At 45.8% G+C, this 17638-nt stretch overlaps 1 protein-coding gene across 3 annotated transcripts in view; it reads left to right on the top strand.

Moving 5' to 3' along the window:
• The first annotated feature begins 330 nt into the window (after positions 1 to 330).
• Positions 331 to 17638, top strand: part of YPEL2 (yippee like 2) — a 58081-nt gene continuing 40773 nt past the window's right edge. The window contains exon 1 of one of the 3 annotated variants that reach the window (XR_012492313.1): positions 331 to 538. The gene's annotated coding sequence lies outside the window, so the exon portion shown is untranslated. Of the gene's footprint in view, positions 539 to 733; positions 870 to 17638 lie in introns of those variants that run through there. The other 2 variants (XM_019736355.2, XM_074320472.1) reach the window with 2 other exon arrangements.

Raw genomic sequence — 17638 nt, 5'->3', positions numbered from 1 at the left:
GTTCTGGGAATCCCAGTCTTGACCTGGGGACAAACCCCAAACCCAAATAAACAGTTCCCTCACAGACGCTGAGAGCCTACCCATGCTCATCACCCTTTCTCCCTGTTCCTCCGGCAGTCGCCCTGCTTAGCCAGGCTTCGCTGGCTGAGCCTAGCGGGGCCAGACCCGTCACTCACTGCACTACCCGCACCCAAGCCCGGCCAGGGCAGAGGGGTGGGGGGTGGGAGGTAGGGGAAGCAGGGGGCGGAGTTCCGTCCTTCGCTGATTGGCTCGGGGCGGATGGGCTGCGGCCGTGCCGAGCCAACCCGCGGCGTGTTGCTATGTGCTGAGCCGAGGGGATAGGCGCGGGGGAGCGTCCGTCACAGGGCAGCCCCCGGCCCCGACCCGGAGGGATGCGGAGTGGTGGCGGCGGCGGTGGCGGAGACTGTGGCTTTAAGAGCGCGCCCGGAGCTCGGGATCCAGCCGGGCGGTCCTTTGCTGCTGCGCACCCCCGCGGAGCCGAGCCCGGCGCTGGCTGGACAGGGCAGCCTGCTGCCAGGTAAGCAAACCCCGAGCGCGCGCGGGTAGGGCGCGCGTGGGCGTGGGGCGCGCTGTCAGTGCGGGTGCCAGGCACCCGGTACTGGGCACCGGTCCTGTGGCCCCTCGGGCTCAACCCCTTGGAGCGCGGCGCCCTGTGCTGGACGAAACCCAGGCGGGATCGAGCGTGGGGTCCCCATGGGGGCTGCGGGCTCAGGGGGCGGGGAGCGGGCCGCCGGGGCCACGTGACCGGTTTGTTTACAAACACAGCCGGGGCCCGGCGGCGGGCAGCGGAGGGAGCCGAGGTGCAGTGGATCCCCGAGTCCGGGGCGGGAACCTGTTGGGGGTGTCAGGCAAGTGTGGGGTGCGCGATTTGGCGGAGGGGACCCTGGGTCACTGCTTCTTCCTTAGCATAGTTCCCGCGGGTTTGGACTCCGGGGGGCAGGGTGGTGGCTGCGGAAGTTTTCTGTCCCTGGTGACGCTGGGTGTCTGCTGGACACACTGGGTCCGGGTGCGCCGCCCTCGGGGGCCCCCGCCTGTGGGAGACTGGCTGCTCTCGAAACTCCCCGGAGTGCTCGGCCGGCCGTGGGCCGAGGTGACCGCAGCCGAGTTCCTGCCTGGCCGCTTCCCGGCGCCGCCTCAGTGTCCTTGCCAAGGGGGTGGGCACGAGTACTCTCCTGCCCGACGGAATTGTCGGGGCCTCTCCTGCGAGTACCTCTCGGTAACTGACGCTGAGGGGCAGCCCCCGCCTTTCCCTGCTTCAAGTTCATCCTCCTTGGCCGCTGACCTCTTCGAGGTGTCTTTATCCAAGTGGTGGCTTTTTTCCCGTGGGGGGGATGGGGAGAACCACGTGTTTTTTACCCAGCCCAGGAGACTGCCATCTCTGACTTCACCCTCACTTTATAAGCTGTTAAAAAGCCATGTGAGTGAGTGTCGTCCGTTTTTCTCTGTTCTGCATGTAGCTGACCTCCCACAGCCTTGAAGCTGTGAATGGCACACGAAACTGCTCCTGGGCTTTGCTGGGGTTTTTGCTTTCTGGCCTCCTGGTCAGTTTGCTCTCCTGAAGTCTTGAGGCTCTCCTCAGTGAGTCTTTGTTTCTGGTGAGTCTAACGGGATAAGAAGACAGCTCGCCACTCATCCTTTTCCCTTGCCTTTCCTCCCTCGTTCCTCTCTTCTGGTCCAGCAGGATATGCAAAATGGGGCTCCCTGTCCTAGAGTACTGGCCAAGAAGGGACACTGTCTGCTACCCTGTACCCCTCTTGCTCAGAGAACATTAGTGGTGCAAAGAACCTAGGGGTTGAGAAGTTAAGCGACTTACCTAGGGTTACTCAAGTCACTGACTTGGGCTGGGACTTGACCTCACATGCTTGTTGCTCTCCAGTGCTGTCTGGGTTCTGAGAACTTGGCTTTGTGATCAGTGGGCTTGGACTCAATCTTCACTGGCTTTCCTTTGACTTAATCACTGCCACGGGGACTGCACATGTGGACCAAACCTGAAACTGAGTTCTGTCCATCCTCCATCCTTCCCCCCTTTTCCTTAGCACTTAATACTGAGGCTGAGTCTTGCCCTGATGTATATTTTAATTCTTCTGAACTGTGGTATGAGTGGCTACAAGTTTTTTATCAAGGAACAGTTCCAGCCTGAGGAGAGTTGTGCAAACTTCCCTTTGACACTGTCCCTTGTCCCCAGCTCCATAAGTGTGTCCAGTAAAAGGAGTGAAGGCCTCGGGCTCATTACCCTCCTCAGTTTGACTTTGCCTTACTAGTTTAAGATTTGATAACAGCACTTCTGGGATCTGTCTTGATATCTTGTGCTTGAACTAAAATCAAGAAGCTTAGAATTAGGGGTGGAAAATAGAAAGTTAAACACCACACCCAGGAATACTGTTTTCCTTCCCTCTAGGAGCGTGGTTTTCAAACTTTGAGTGGGATCCACAGTCAGGAACACACTTGACATCGCTGTGCAGAATAAGAACTGCGTTAAGTTCCAGGAAACAATTGTCCTTACTACCTGCAGTGTACTTTGTTTATAATTTTTTTTTCTACTTAATTAAAAAATACCAACTGCTGGTCATGACCCATTAATTTGATTTCTTGACCAAACGGCTCATGGCCCACAGTTTAAGAAACGTTGCTCTAGGGCAGAGGTCCTTAAACTTAATGTGCATGAAGATGACCTGGGTAGTGTTTAAAAATGCAGTTTGTCAGTCCACTCTGGAGATGTTTATTTTCAGTGGGGCATATTTGTAATAAGTGGACCATGAGATTGTGATGCAGGTGGTTGAAAAGAAACCCTCATCTAGTGGGTCTTGGGGGCAACGAACAATGAAAAGCTTTCACTCGGATGTGAAGCCTTAGGTGTGTGACCCACAGTCTGTGCAAACCCAAGATCACTCATCTGCTAGTCACACTAGCTTAGGCTTTGAAAAGTCTAACAGTATATAGTGTTGGCTTTCAGCTGCTGTGAAGCCTTGGCCGTAAGAGACAGATCCCCCTCCCTCCCTACACCACTCCAATCTGAGGGCTGCTGACCACTGTTCTGTGCCACTGGATGTTTCTAGATGCATGGGGTTGGGGTTGTGAGTAGTGCTGAGGAGTTAGTGTACTATTCACAGAGACTTGAATTTTCAGCACAGTCATCGTGCCTGGGATAGTAACAACTGGTCAACAGAAAAGGTTGATTTTGTTTAATGTGTAGGTATTCCAGGCTGTGTAGCCTGGGGGAAAGGCAGGTAGGTGATTTTATTTTTGTTTGAGGGTGGTGATGGGGCATTGTCAAGGCTTGTCTATCAACAGTTGTTAATGAGAAGAGGCACAAGGTCCCCTACCTCATGGCCTACCTCAGCTCTGGTTCTTCCTGTGGTGACAGCTCTGCTCTTGTGTGCAGTTAGATCTCGTTGGTCATCCAGTTTCTGATGCTGTTACCTCCATCTCTACATTTAAACACAAACATACACACATCGAATGCATCCACATGTGGGATGTTTTTTAGTTATTGTGTCCAAACATGTTGGTAAAAGAAATTCCCTTAGTTAATCAAAGCTTCAATTTAGCTTCAAAAGAACTAAATTATTCAAATTCAACCATTGTCCTTCCTGTCAAAGGTATGCCTTATATGGGAACACTAACTGTAGGTTTGTTGAAATTAACTTTAATAATGCTCAGTTTGGTCCAGCAGCACCCATTTAGAATGTTTAGTTTTGAGCCTGTAGAAAAAAAAAAAGGACAAAAGGATAGCAAGGGATAGGATATCCTAGGATAGGAAAAGCAGAGGGAAGAAATGTTCAGGTGGGATTAAAATGGAGGACCAGTATCACTTTCCTTTGTGTGTTATCTTGGCATTTCCTTAGGGTCTGTTGACCAAACCACTAGGTTCTCTGACAATTGCATTCCCTTAGCTTGAAAGGGATATTAAACTCTGGAAAACAAGCATCTTTTTGATGTTTACTCTCCAGTGATGGAAAGCCAGGGCCTTCAGGCTAAAGGTATTTTGTAAGAGTTTTCAGTGACATTGTCCTTAACAAAAGGTGATTGTACTTTACTTTCATCCTAAAGGACTTTACTTTCATCCTACCTGAATTTCCCTGGGAGCTGTGAAGGGAGCCCTGGAGGGTTTAAAAGTAAATTGGATTATGCTACTCCCCTGCTTACGACTTTCCAGTGGCTTCCCATTGCCCTTCAAACATAATCCAGCTCCTTTCCAAGCAGGGCTTGCCCTCTCCCAATTTTTCACACCTCATCCCCTACCAGTTCTTACCTGGTCCACACTGCTTCATTCTGCTCCTACTGCACCAGCCATCCTGAGATTTCTAAAATGTGGAAGGTTTGTTTTAGTCATTGGGTCTTTTCTACTGGTCGTCTCTTTTTTCCAGATTGCCTTTTCTCCACATCTTTGCATGACTGGCTTCTCTCACATGGGTCTCAGAGAGCCCCTCCATGACCAGTTATCTAGAAGAGCTCGTCCTCTCCCTGCCCCTCAGCCTCTCTTAATCCCTTTAACTCTATTTTTTTCAAATCTCTCTAATACCATCTGGAGATACATTGTCTACTTGATGGCCAGATTGGAAGCTTGAGAGCCTTTGTCTTGCTCTGACAGTGCCTGGCATGGAGTAGCACTGGATAAGAAATCTATCTGTTGTTGGAATGAATGAATGAACCACTAAAGAGAGCCAAGGTTCAGAGTCTCTTAAGAGTAGGAAATATTACTTTATTTTCAAGAGAAGAATCCATCTTTTCCTGGGATGGGGTAGTGTTCCTTTGGGATTTCTGCTTTTCACCATATTTTTCATTGTTTTGTTCTTTTTATAGGTTGCCAAAGTCTCTTAAAAACTCTATTGTTATTTTGTTGTTAATGAACAACTCTTTCTTCCCGCGGTATTCTTATTCTAGGGCTCATTGTTCTGACACACGGAAGCATTTCTACCAGTAATCACATTTCATTAATACTTGGAGGCACTGTAAGAGTTAAGAGGCTGGGTTTTAGAACCAGAAAGATGTGGATAATTGGCTCTGTGACCTTGGGCAGTTGGCTAAAATTTTCTAAATCTCTGTTCCTTACTATAAAATGGGACTAATACTGGGGGTTCCAAAAAAATGTAAACACATGACTTGTATTCATCTTTTGTTATCGGTCTGTATTGAGTATTACAATTTTAATACAGTTTTTTCCTTTCTTAAAATGTGTACACATTTTTTTGGCCCCCTCTGTAGTTACTATCGCACAGGATTGATGGGAGGATTAAATGAGCAAATGCACAGAAACCAGGCACAGAGCTCGCCACGTGAGTAAGCACTTGGAGGTAGCATTAAAAACAATATAAATATTAATAGTTAGATTCTCCTTCTCGCTGACTGGCAGGAATTCCTAATTCCATTGACTTGGGAATGGACAGTAAGAGGCGAAAACTACCAATGTGATTGACTGTTGACCTAAGAAGTCCAAACCTGTAAAGAATTTCTATTGAGTTTTATTTGAACCAATTTAAGGAAGAGTACGTGACAGTAGGAGAAAGCAAGGCAGGGATTGGATTACAGGGTAAATAACAAGATTATGTGCTCTCTTGAGGGTGATTACACTTATTTCAAAGGTATGTTAACCTGGATGCCCAAGAATAATGGACAGGGCTTGCTTTAGGCAAAGATAAACCTTTTACTAAAAAAGTTATATGCCTGGGGCATAACTACCCACCATGATCTGCCCAGTTAGGAATTTATGATCAGATCATCCTGTGAGGTTGCTTAGAACTCCTTTTACGTCCACAAAATCTTAAATTCGTGTAAGTAAATGAAGGCCAAAAAATGTTGCTTGGATCTATCAGAACTGGAATGGAATTTAGAAATGTGCAAGTCTTAATAAACATTCAATGAAGTAATATTTATAGAAGCTTTTGGAAGGGCATGTTGTCTATCTGTTCCTTTGGCCATTCATAGTTTCATCCTTGGATTAAGGTGGGGCCACTGAAAGCTGTACACTTGGGCCATCTATCTCAGCTCCTCCACTTCAAGGTACACTGTCTGAGATAGCCATGTATAACTTGCTACTATATTTAAGGGTTTATATTGTTGAAAATTTAAGCTCCAATGTCACTGAATATCCCTTTTAAGAAGTTAATTGGAGACACTTCTTTCAGAATCAAGTGCCAGGGAAAGCTTTGCCTCTTTTGAGGAACTGGTATGGTTTTTCTTTGTGGACAATTGGAAATTTATAACCGATCCTCTTTCTCTCTTTTTGCTTTGGCTACCAGGAAGCACAGACCCAAATTTGTGACTGAACTTAGTAACTGGAGGGCCCTACATCTTAATTTTTTTGTGGTGTTAACCTTGTAATTTTTATTTTCTCTAATTTCAAGTTAGTGATTTATAACTTCTTATTAATTCGCTATATGCTGGAGTGGGTATGAAAATCTACTTTCAGTATTGCATTTTAGGGGTATAAACATTGAGGCTCAAACAGGCAAAAAGGATTTGCTTAAGACACAGATTTAATTAGGGCAAAGCACTGACTAGAAACCATACCTTTTATTTCCTAGGCCCAGGGCTCTTTCTACTCCTATGCATTCTGGAATAATACCAATCCCTGACTAAAACCCCAAATAATCCGTAATGTCTCAATACTAGGCAGGGCCTACTTCCTCTTAGTGATGGGGCAATGGGGCGTGCTGCCAGTCAGGTGGGACACTACCACCCACGTCCCTGCCTCCTGGCTGAGTCAGCAGCATTGTGCCCTCCTGTCTCCTGAGCTACAGGGCAGTCAGCCTTCCTCTGTGGTCTTGGGAATGTGGTGAGTCCAGATTTAGTGGCTCTGATCTGAAACCCAGATTGCCAGCTCAGAAAGAAAATAGCCTCTAGTGTCTGGAGTTCCCTTATCTGTTTCTTGATATCCAGGAAGGAAGGCTTGACGACAGATGGGTGCCACTGAGGCTCAGACAGCGTCTTCTGCGTGTGAACAGTGGCTGAGTTTGGTTGGCCTGAAGAAAGTAGCTTTATTTTATCTGATATGAAATTTAGTTATAGGAAATATTGATCTTCCTAATGATTTGTTTCATTTTTGTTTTCCCGTGGTGCTCTGGTTGGGAGTACCTGGGGCAAGAGAGCGTGGGCTTGGAACACATCCTGCCAGAGTCAGGAAAATTTTTTGATTTCTATTTTGAGCGAGAGAAAAGGAACCTCTCTCTGGCCTTGGCCTGAAACTCAACCTTGGTTTTGTTTTGTTTTTTCCTGGGTAATAATCATTAAATAGGTAATAAGACCTCTGAGAGATAAGGATACATTAAGATATGGCCCCTGCCCCTAAGAGCATATGCTCCAATAGGAGCAATTAAGACATATGCATTAGTTAATAACCAGAGTACAAGGTAGAGTTTAAAGTCATTACAGAGATACAGAACGAAGGGGAGGCATTTTGAAGATGGGACTGTGAAGAATGAAGAGGATTTAAACATGCGGAAACACTCCGGGCAAACAGTGCGTGCAAAGCCAGAGGTATGGACATAAGAGGTGGTGTATGAGGAATGTTCAGTAGGCTCGTGAGGTGTGGGAAGGGAACATGGGGTTGCGTGGGCTACCATTGCTGCAGTTTAGAGTAACCCCATGGAAGTGGACTGTGACTTCCATTCATAGTGGAACCCTTGAGGATGAAGCCCTGTGAACAATGGCTAGTTGACCTAGATGATAGGCATCCTCAAAAGTGAGACTATCCCTAGGAATTCTCCATCCTGGCTGCCCTAAGAATTCCTAGACCAACCAAAGGCCCACAAATCAGAATGTTCAGAATGGGGAATCTATTAAAGCAGGCAAATAATAATCAAAAGAAACATTTCCCAGGTTTTTCTAATGCTGCCCACTCCACACATGCCTGAGATCTGGAAATCGCTGCGGTGGTTGGTCTCCCTGGCAGGAACCAGCCACTTAGCATCCTTGACCTTTGGCCTCCTTTCCTAAACTAACCCTTTTTGCCACTTCCTTATCTCCTGTGTGTCATCCATTATATTTGCCTCCCTTTATCTCTTTTACCACTTTTGTCTCTGTCTGTCAGGGATCCCTCCCTAAATTGAGCCACTGCCATTGGACCATAAGGTAAAAATGAGTTCTCTTTCAGTATTTGCTGCATTAATGGTATAAACATGTATATTATGTAAACATAAATTAGATAGGGCTTTTGGTTAGTTTTGTTTACATGACTCTTAATTTGTTTACTTTGGGATTTGAGGGTAAAGTATGCCCACACAGACTGTAGCCTTAAAGCTAAATATCCCATTGGCAGGAATACAAGAACCGAAAACCAGCTTTTTCTTGTGCCTAATCTGTTGATCCACCTTCTGGTTCAGGTTCTCCCCTTTCCTCACTTGTTTTCTCAGGTTTCTGCAATTAAAAGTTGAATCTCTGAGCCAACCCGGAGTCTGAAGATGTTTTAAGAGAACTTGACATCTTTGTTTTGCGTTATTATTAGTTGATTTAGACTCTCCCTCTGGGAGATATTCTATTTGTTGCTCTAGAGGACTCTAGGACCAAGGATGAGCATCTTCAGAACCCCTCTTGCTTGTCTGAGTTGCAGGATCCATGGGGGGTGGGCGATGGGGTCCCAGGATTCAAATGTTGGCTCTGGTCCTTTCAAACAGGTAGTCATAATAATGCCTGCCTCCCTGCGTTGTTGTGAGGATTGATTGAGATAATGCATATTAAGTACCTGGCCCCTCCTGGACCCCCAATAGGAAATTAATAAACTATAGCGTCCTGGAGGTTTACTGACAGTTCCTGCAGGGCCTCAGATGACTCCTCCTTACCTCTGCCCCTCCTCCCCCTCTTTCAACCAAGGCTTTTTGAGCTTACTGCCAGCCAGGCTTTGGGCTAGGTATGAGGGTTGATTAACCAGTCCTGGTCTCTGGCCAGGAATGGCTCACAATCTAGTGGGAAGACTGACCCATAAACAGCTAGCTTTGTGGAGGTTTCTTAAATTATATGAAAAAGCTGCACTGGCAACGTGCATGGCTCCCCTGATGTGCCAGGCCTGAAAGGAAAAGAGGCCATAATTCTTGTTAAAATCCATCTGCCACTCGCATAAAAGGAGAAACCCAGAAATTTGCTCTAGAATCAGTCTCTCTCTCCCATCCTACTCCTTTTCCTGTCTTTCAATAAATGGCAACCCTAGATGACAGTTTAATAATTCTTAGAACAAAATAATCCTTCTTTGGGCTGGTGAAGGCAGAGACTTTAGACGTACAGGCATCCTTTTGAAAGCGCCTCTGCCCTTTCTTTCTCTTGAGTTTTAAGTTTAATTTCCAAATTCCAATTGTGGAAAGGCAGGGAGCCCAGCCACAGATGTCAGAGTCTAGAGTTTTGGATTTATTTGAATTGAGAGATTAAAGTGAGAAAGCCAAAGGCATGCTGACAGCTGAACAATGAAATTGTATTGGCAGATTTGGGATGGATGGTTTGTAACTAATTGGGGCCCCAGCTGTGCCCTGGGGGAGCAGCAGTTAAGAGAAATCAAGGTCACACAGTGCCAAAAGACATTCATTTATTCAGTAAATAATATTTGATATTTGAGTGTGGGACACAGATGGCAATCAAATAATTACCTCAATAGAAGCAAAACTACAACTGAAAAGTGCTACACATGTAGAATAGAGGACCTGACGTATAGAGGACCTCCAACCCCTACCCATGACGTAGTAGAGGTTGCAGGAGGTTAAGGGGAGGGTTCCCTGGTGAAGTAACTTTTGAAGATTGGCCACATCTCTTACCCTGTTTTCCAAAATGTTGTTTTTTTGATAGATCTTCTAAATGGCTGTTTTACATTATAGTTTGAGTACGGTCTTGTCTGAAGGCAGAGGAATGGACCAAGCCCTCTCTAGGTCCCCGATCGTGGGGAAAATGTGTTTGTTTTGTTTTAACCGGGATTATCATCTCTGGGCATTGCCAAATACAAAGCAAAGAACTGATGCTTAGATGGCAGTCTGGTGGCTGGAGGACAGGGGCAGAGCTGGCCCTCTTTCCCATGTGGAGCAGAGGCAGGGTTGAGGGACCGCTTTTCTTCTTGGCCTGAACCAAGTCTGACACTTCAGTTTTCTCTATTTCGGTCTCACCTAGAGTAGTAGCTCAGACTGCGCTGGGGTTTTGTGGGGACCACCTTGGGAAAAAGAAGGTTCCTGGGTTGGCAGTGGGTCCAGAAGTCAATGCCAGCCTGGGGAGGGTTCCTTGAGACGGTGTGAAGGGCCAGGGAGACGGAATGGGAAATGTTTCTGCCATCAGACAACACCCAGGTAAAACCATTGGAGGTTCGTGTGGTGTGGCTTATTGGAAATATGGCTCCATGGTACTGAGTTTTATTAGACTCCTGCTAGCCCAACTGAGCTGATGTTACAAGAGTTTGCTGCCTTTTTAACTTTGTGGAGCATGAATGGCGTGTGAGTCCCATGTAATGCTCAGAATTAGGTATTTTAAATGTAGTGGGTATGGCAAAATAAGGAAATTATAAAAATAACTGCGTACAGCGCAGCTCTGTTTCACTGATGGTCATGGTCTTGATGTTAACATTTACCAAGAATCTCCAATGTTGTGGACACCAGGAGCCCTGGGGAAAACATCATGGGTAAAGACTGGACTTCTGACTGTAGGAAGTTCCCAGTCTAGTAGAGAGACAGGCACCCAATGTGCTAAAGGCCATTCCAGAGAAAAAAATGGTTTTCTGCATGCTGTAAGGAGGCCACCGGCTCTGCGTAGGGTCTCATTTAAGCTAGGTATTATGGGGTGAGCAGGCATTTACCAGGCGGAGAAGATGGGTTGAGGCAACTGCAGGGGCTGAAGCAACTTGAAAAAAGGTATCGAGGGAACTTGGTCTGCTGGGGAAACGGGTTTGGAGTGAGGTGGAAAGAGGATGAGAAGATAAGCCACCAGGTTCTTGGTGCCTTATTGGTTCCTAGAGGGGTTGGACCTAGTTCTATATGTTGCCAGGAAACCACTGGAGGTTTTGAAACAGAGATGTGATCAGATTTTGTTGTATAAATAGAATTCTAGATGGGCTGGAGAGGTAAGAGCTGAGTCAGTGAGTCCAGTTAGGAAGCTGTCATGGCTGTTCAGGATGAGAGAAGACAGTGCTGCTGGCCGGGACTGTGACGATGGCCATGGGAGGCTGAGTTTCAGAGCCAGAACCAACTGTCTAGGGGACAGATGAAGTACGACACAGAAGGAAGGGAGAATAAAGGGTGTTTTCTGTTTGAGCAACTGGGCCAAATAGCATTAGCATTCAAAACTATTAGTGTTTAGGGCAGCCGGTTAGCTCAGTTGGTTAGAGTGCATTTCTGCTATGCAGCACCAAGGTTGCCGGTTCGATCCCCGCATGGGCTACTTTGAACTGCGCCCTCCTTTAAAAAAAAGAAAAAAAAGAAAGAAAGAAAAAGAAATATTAGTGTTTGGACCTGGCATGTTGGAGGCTGCCCATGTTTTTGTTCCTCAAAAGCCTGGTTGTGATAAATGACATTCATGGAGCATTGCCAGAAAGTTCTGTAGCTCTTCCATTTCTCCCGAGAGTCTGTAACACTGGATCCAGCCAGACCATCAGAAAGCCATGTTCTTTCCTGATTTGATCCCATGTGGAATCCCTTTCACTGCATTGCCCTTTGGTGTTTGTTAGGCTGTCCGTTTTCATGGAGGGATTTCTCAAAAACAGTCTTGCAAGAGGGTTACAGGGTAGGAACTGTTGGGGTGTGTTGGGGCTCTTGTCTGCTAGGTTACCCATTGTCTCCTCTATGACTACCCAGAAAAGAAATGTCTCTCAGAAAATCTGTATCCGGAACAACCCAGGTTCTTTTATTTTATAGGAAATATAAACTTCATAACTGCTGACATTTTTTTTTCTGCCTTGGTTACTGGGAAACTCAAAGCCAAATTTGCAATTAAAATCCAGTAAATATTTAGCAACTTAGCAGCATGCATTTCTATGCCCCAAACTCTCCTTTTTTCTTACCCAAATTTGTTAACCTATTTTATAATGGTATTGTATTGTTTATATTTTTGTAAGCTACCTTAAGTTCTTTTTGGACTGGGAGTTGTATAAGAAAAAGAAGGAAGCCATGAATGAACTGTAGGCAAATGTGTTTGGTAACCTCTCTTCAGACGGGTTTTTCACATTATTTTTGATTAAAATTGTAGAAACAACCCAAAAGATATGATGTCTTCATAGTCAGCTAGCAACAGTTACTTCTATCTAATATTTAGTAAATTACATGCAAGTTTCAGGATTTTCAAGGGAAACTGCCTCTTCTCTATGTAGATGTTCTAACAGATGCAAGCCTCACTTGGGGGCCTCCCCAGGCAAAGTGCTGAATGAAGGGCCATATGGTAAATACACTGCTGTGCTAACAGATGTTTCGAAGGCATAGTCTAGCAGCCATCTCTGAGTGGACTCTGTGAGACTGGCATTTTCTGTGACCTCACGGAAATCAAGGTCTTAACAGAATCTGGTTGATGGATGGATACGTACTCTGCTCTAGGGCAGAATTCAGCTGGCAGACATCATTACAATATACTGTGTTTCCCCGAAAATAAGACCGAGCCGGACCATCAGCTCTAATGCGTCTTTTGGAGCAAAATTTAATGTAAGACCCAGTATTATATTATGTTGTATTATATTATATTATATTACATTATATAAGACCTGGTCTTATATTAAAATAAGATTGGGTCTTATATTAATTTTTGCTCCAAAAGATGCATTAGAGCAGATGGTCCAGCTAGGTCTTATTTTGGGGGAAACATGGTAGAATCAGGACTTTAAAAACTGAAGGAATCCTAGAGATCATGTAGGATTATCATCTGACAGATAATCCCCCTGAAATCAAGACTAGGCCCTGTATCCAGGATAGAGATGAATGGTTGGTTTTGTTTACCAGAAGGTAGTTACTTGATATCCAAGCTAGTTTTCATTATTATCAACTGGTTGGATTTGCAGTACACCTGGGTCCACTGCTTTACACTGGGTAGTGATGAAATGATGACATTCAGTTTCCGGTGTGTCTTGCACATTAGTTGCTTGGCAGTTTGAATCCGGGCATTTCAGTCAAGTTTACACCCGTGGCCCCATCCTGGGATTAGTCGCGTCAGTGCAGACCACAGAGGTAACTTTTCCTCTGCATTAAAGGATGGAATGGCCTGTTGTTTGGAATGACATATCAGTAATGTCAGATCCCCAGTTAAGCCACAAAAACCTACTTAAACCACAGTGTACCTTTAAGTGGATTAATTTAGGTCCTAACCCTCTAACCACCATGAGTCAGCCTAGGAGGACAGGAACATTGCTTTGTTTGGGTGTTGTGAATAAACAGTTCCTGTGCTTTTTCACGCTTGCTGGTAAGGGTGATTATAGCTAATCGAGGTTATTGAGTACTAACCATGTGCTGAATGCTTCACTTGCATTATGTCATTGGTTCTTTTGTCTCCTCCGTGAGGTAGGCACTGTTGTCATTCCCTGTTAGGCAACTTGCATAATGGTGATGCAGCTCGTGAGAAGAACCAAGACTGAATCCAAGCGCATCTGCCTCTAGATCCTGTACCCCTCAACCGTGGGCTATGCTGCCTCCCACTTCTCTTATTTGGAAGCCCGGGAAAGGGGTTCTCTCTGCTCCCTGGCCAGGGTTCAAGGATTCTGGTGAGATTAGCAATGGGGAAGGAGGTCAGTCCTCCTGGGATGAAGGCCTCCCACAGCCATTCTATCTCTCTCTCCTAATTCTGTCTCCCAGTTCCTGAAATGGCTGGTCTATCCCCCTATTTATTGCCTCCAGTAAGGGCTTTTCTCTTTCCTCACCCATGATGGGACAGAGCAGGGCTACTCCATCATGTTCCTCCTCTCCTGTCCTTAAAGCTAGCGTACAGCCTTCTTTAGGCTTTCTAAGAGTTCCTACAATAAGTAAATGATGGAAAAGTTGGAAGTGTGTTCAGTTGTTACCCCCACAGCTATTCACATATTTAACCTAGACCCTGCAAATGCAAAGAATGGGCATCAGTGCCAATGACAGGCCTTTAATTAATACCCAGGACTTAAAAATTCACCCATAGCCCAGATGAACCATAGTTCTGGGCATCTCAGCGCAGGGTCTGAGTGGAGAAGGGTCTGGGCCTGAAGACCCAGAGTAACGTTGCCTCCTGCCTCATTACTGGGAGAAGGGAGGGTCCCCAGTCATGCCTGCCACCCACACAATGGGTGGACCAGTCTAGTCATCAGCCAGATGCGAAGCAGTGGGAGTTCAGGTAAGTGACAGCCTCTACGGTGTGTCCTGTGCTGCTGAGTTCAGGGGGTGCAAAAGTTATTAAAACGCATTCCCTACTCTTGGAGCTTACCTCTAGTAGAGGCAGGAAAGGATAATTTCAATTTCAGCAGGTAAGTGTTAAGACAGAGGTGAGCGCAGAGGAGGCGCCAATAAGCCCAGGTGCTGAGGTGACATTTGAGCTGAGTCTTAAGAGACGCCAGGGCATGGTGAGCAGTGGTGGGAAGGGTGTGTCAGGCTGAGGGAATGGCATCCACGAAATCTTGCAAGGGTGGAAATACATGTGGTGTATTAGGAGGGACTACAAAGAGTTTGGTTGCCAAATCTGAGCACTTAAGAGAGTTCTTGACACATGGTTGACCCTTAAATGTCAGTTCAATAAGGAGAGTACAGAGCATGAGGTGGTAGAGATGAATCTGAAGCCATTTATGGGTGTCAGTTTTCATTTATGGGGGTCGATGGTTTTCAGTAATACACACTTAGAATTTGTTGTATATTTACTACATGCCAGCCAGACGCATGTGTTGAGTACTTTATATGTAGTAGTTAATCTGCACAAGAGTCCCACGAGGAAGATATTATTCCTATTTTTTAATGAGGAAAGTGAGATCCAGAGAGGTTAAGTAACTTGTCCAAGGTCACACAGCTAGTAAATGATAGAATTGGGATTCAAAATCCCTGAGTCTGGTCACAGAGCCTGTCATTTTAACTGCTACCCCATATTGCCTTTCCGAAGGCAATGAGAATGGTGACGTGGTCAAATCTGCTTTTTAAATAGACAATACGGGCTGAAATGCAGAGGGTAGGACAGGGGCTTAGGGGCCTGCCAGGGCTGTGTGCCAGCCCTGTGTATGCCCTTACATCATCTCATCTAATCCTCATAATCCTATGTAGGTTGTTGTTAAAGTTAGGGAAGCTGAGGGTCAGAGTGGTTGAATAATTTGCAAAAAATCACTCAGCTAGAAAGGAATAGAACTGGTTTGTGATTCCAGAGCCCACTTCTTTTCTAGGCAGTCTCTGCCTATCCTCTACCAAAACACCCCCCAAAAACAGAGGCCCACCTAAGGTTGGTCCCATGCTGTGGCTGGAGGTGTTACTTCCCCCGAGTGGGTTCCACCTTCTCAGTTTCTGTGGCTCTGTGTGTGGCAGTACAGTCTTGCTTCCCACATTATTCATTGAGTTCCTTCATGGCTTACCTGAAGAATTCATATCTCTTACCCCTCCATCCTGGGGACACTCAAAAAGTTCTGTTTTGAGTCCCAGCTGCTGTTGTGGCTCCTTGGAAAGTAGGCCTGTCTGTCAGGTGGGCTGGCAGGTTTGGAGAGTGCTCCCATGCATCTGACTCTCAGAGTGGTGTATTTAAGGTCTTTGTTTTTAATCATAATAGTTCACATCTTTTCTTTCCATTCTGGTCAGCGGGAGGTGGCTGGGGATGGTAGCAAATCTTTCTTTAATTTCTACTGTGATGGATTATCACTTCACTTAAAATGGTGTTTAATTTGTGCATGTGCCCTGAGGCTTTTAAATATTGAGCTCATTTGATTATTATTGGAAATCAATTTGGACTTCACAGTATGTGCAATGAGTTGGTGGACTTATGAAGCCCCATGGAGCCTGCGGCCCCATACCCTCAATTTCTTTAAAAAAAAAAAAATTCTTCTATTTTGTCTTCTTTCCTACAAACCCAATTCACAGAAGCAGTTTTTAAAATTTTCCCACAAGAGGGAAGAAGCCAGTAACAGGTGATTATTTTTTGGTCCCTACTTCTCATTTTTTTCTCACTCAGCCTACTCTCTTCTTTCTTCTCAGGCACAAGGACCCTTTCCTGAGCCTACTTCACCTTGCTTTCAACTCACTCCCTCTCATTCCCTCTTGTTTGCCCTGTACCAGTTGAACAAGATTCATATTTCAGCAAGCCACTTTTCCTTTCCTTCTTGGGGAAGGAGTCAGCTTTTGGACGCTTGTGAATTCCTATGAAAGCAAGAAGGCAGAGTGACTGGAGCAGCAAAAAGTAATGCCTTCTGTCGAGGCTCTCCAGAGTTTTTCTAGCACCAGGCATATTGTTTATGTGGTCGATTTTTCTCTTGTTTTTTTAAGTTCAGAGCTATGGTGTGCAATGAATGTGGGTGCATGGGTATGTGTTTGTATGTGACATACTCACATTTAATACAGACTATAAATGCTTATTGCTCAGAAGGTAGCTTTGTATAAGTTTCGGGATTCAGATTTGAAGCTGAGCATAACCAGAAACCCCTGCCTGCAAACTTTTTTTTGGGTTTCCTACAGAAGAGAAGTGAGAGAAGAAATAATTCTGCTCTGGGGAAATGCATAATTTAGAAGCCGGCTGCATGTATAAGAAAACAGACTCTGTGGCTGCTCTGTAAACCCAGACTGGCAGCCAGGGCTCATTGTTTCCTTTTCTTCCCTCAGTGTTTATATAAGACTGAAGGGGCCGGTGCTCCTGGTGCTCCCCACTGGGCAGCTAAAGTTGTGGACTTCAGAAGCGGCCGGCCTCCCTGCTTGCTTCCTCTGCCTGTCTTTTCGATTCCTTACCCTGACCTACCACCCCTTCCTTTCCTGCAGATACTGTTTTTCCTGAGAGTGCAACAGCAGGAGTATTGGAAAGTATAGAAAAGCCCAAGTGGAGTACATGGCTCTTTCTACCACCTGTAATGCTGCAATACCCAACAGCATTGGTCTCCTGTGGGCTTTTGTTTTGACCACTCACCTTACCCACTCCCAGAATATCCCCGGGGTGAGATGAAAGGTCTCTGGATCCAAGGGATCATGTATCTTCCTTCCTCATCTCCTATTATGGCCAGGCCTAACTCCAAGGCAAAGCTGGGGAAATTAATTCTCACCTCCATATGGAAGTATTTCTGTAATGTTCAGTTTAACCTGATTTTACATCTTTAAAAATAGACTGAGCAGGGAAGACATTATGCCCCCGGAAGTCTGAATTTCTCCAACAGTTGGACGTCTCATGTAGAATTGGTCCCCCCTGATGTGGAGCCTGCTTGGCTCAGGGCTGCAAAAGGAACATGAAGGATAAGGGGCAGTGAACGCTGTTGTCCTTCAGCCTGGTGCTGGGCAGTGGTGTGGGCCGCTCAGGAAGATAGATAGAGTCCCAGGGGTAGAGTGGCCTGCAGTGATTGCTGTGGGGGAAGGAAGTGAGGGATAAGGGCAGCTTCCCTTTGGAAGATTTGGTTCCCGTGAGGTTTAGAAGGAAAAGAGAACTGTGATTTGCGGGCTTTCTCTAGACATCCAGATGGATCCCAGACATAATCCAGCAAGGAAGGTTGGTTTTGTTTGTGTTCCTCCCCCATCTCTCTAAATAATTTTATCTTCACAGCACAGCAGGT

Source organism: Rhinolophus sinicus, linkage group LG15 (genome assembly GCF_036562045.2).
Source record: "Rhinolophus sinicus isolate RSC01 linkage group LG15, ASM3656204v1, whole genome shotgun sequence".
Lineage (NCBI taxonomy): Eukaryota > Metazoa > Chordata > Mammalia > Chiroptera > Rhinolophidae > Rhinolophus > Rhinolophus sinicus.
The sequence above is the reverse complement of the archived record's forward strand: the minus strand, read 5'-3'. Positions and strand labels throughout refer to the sequence as shown.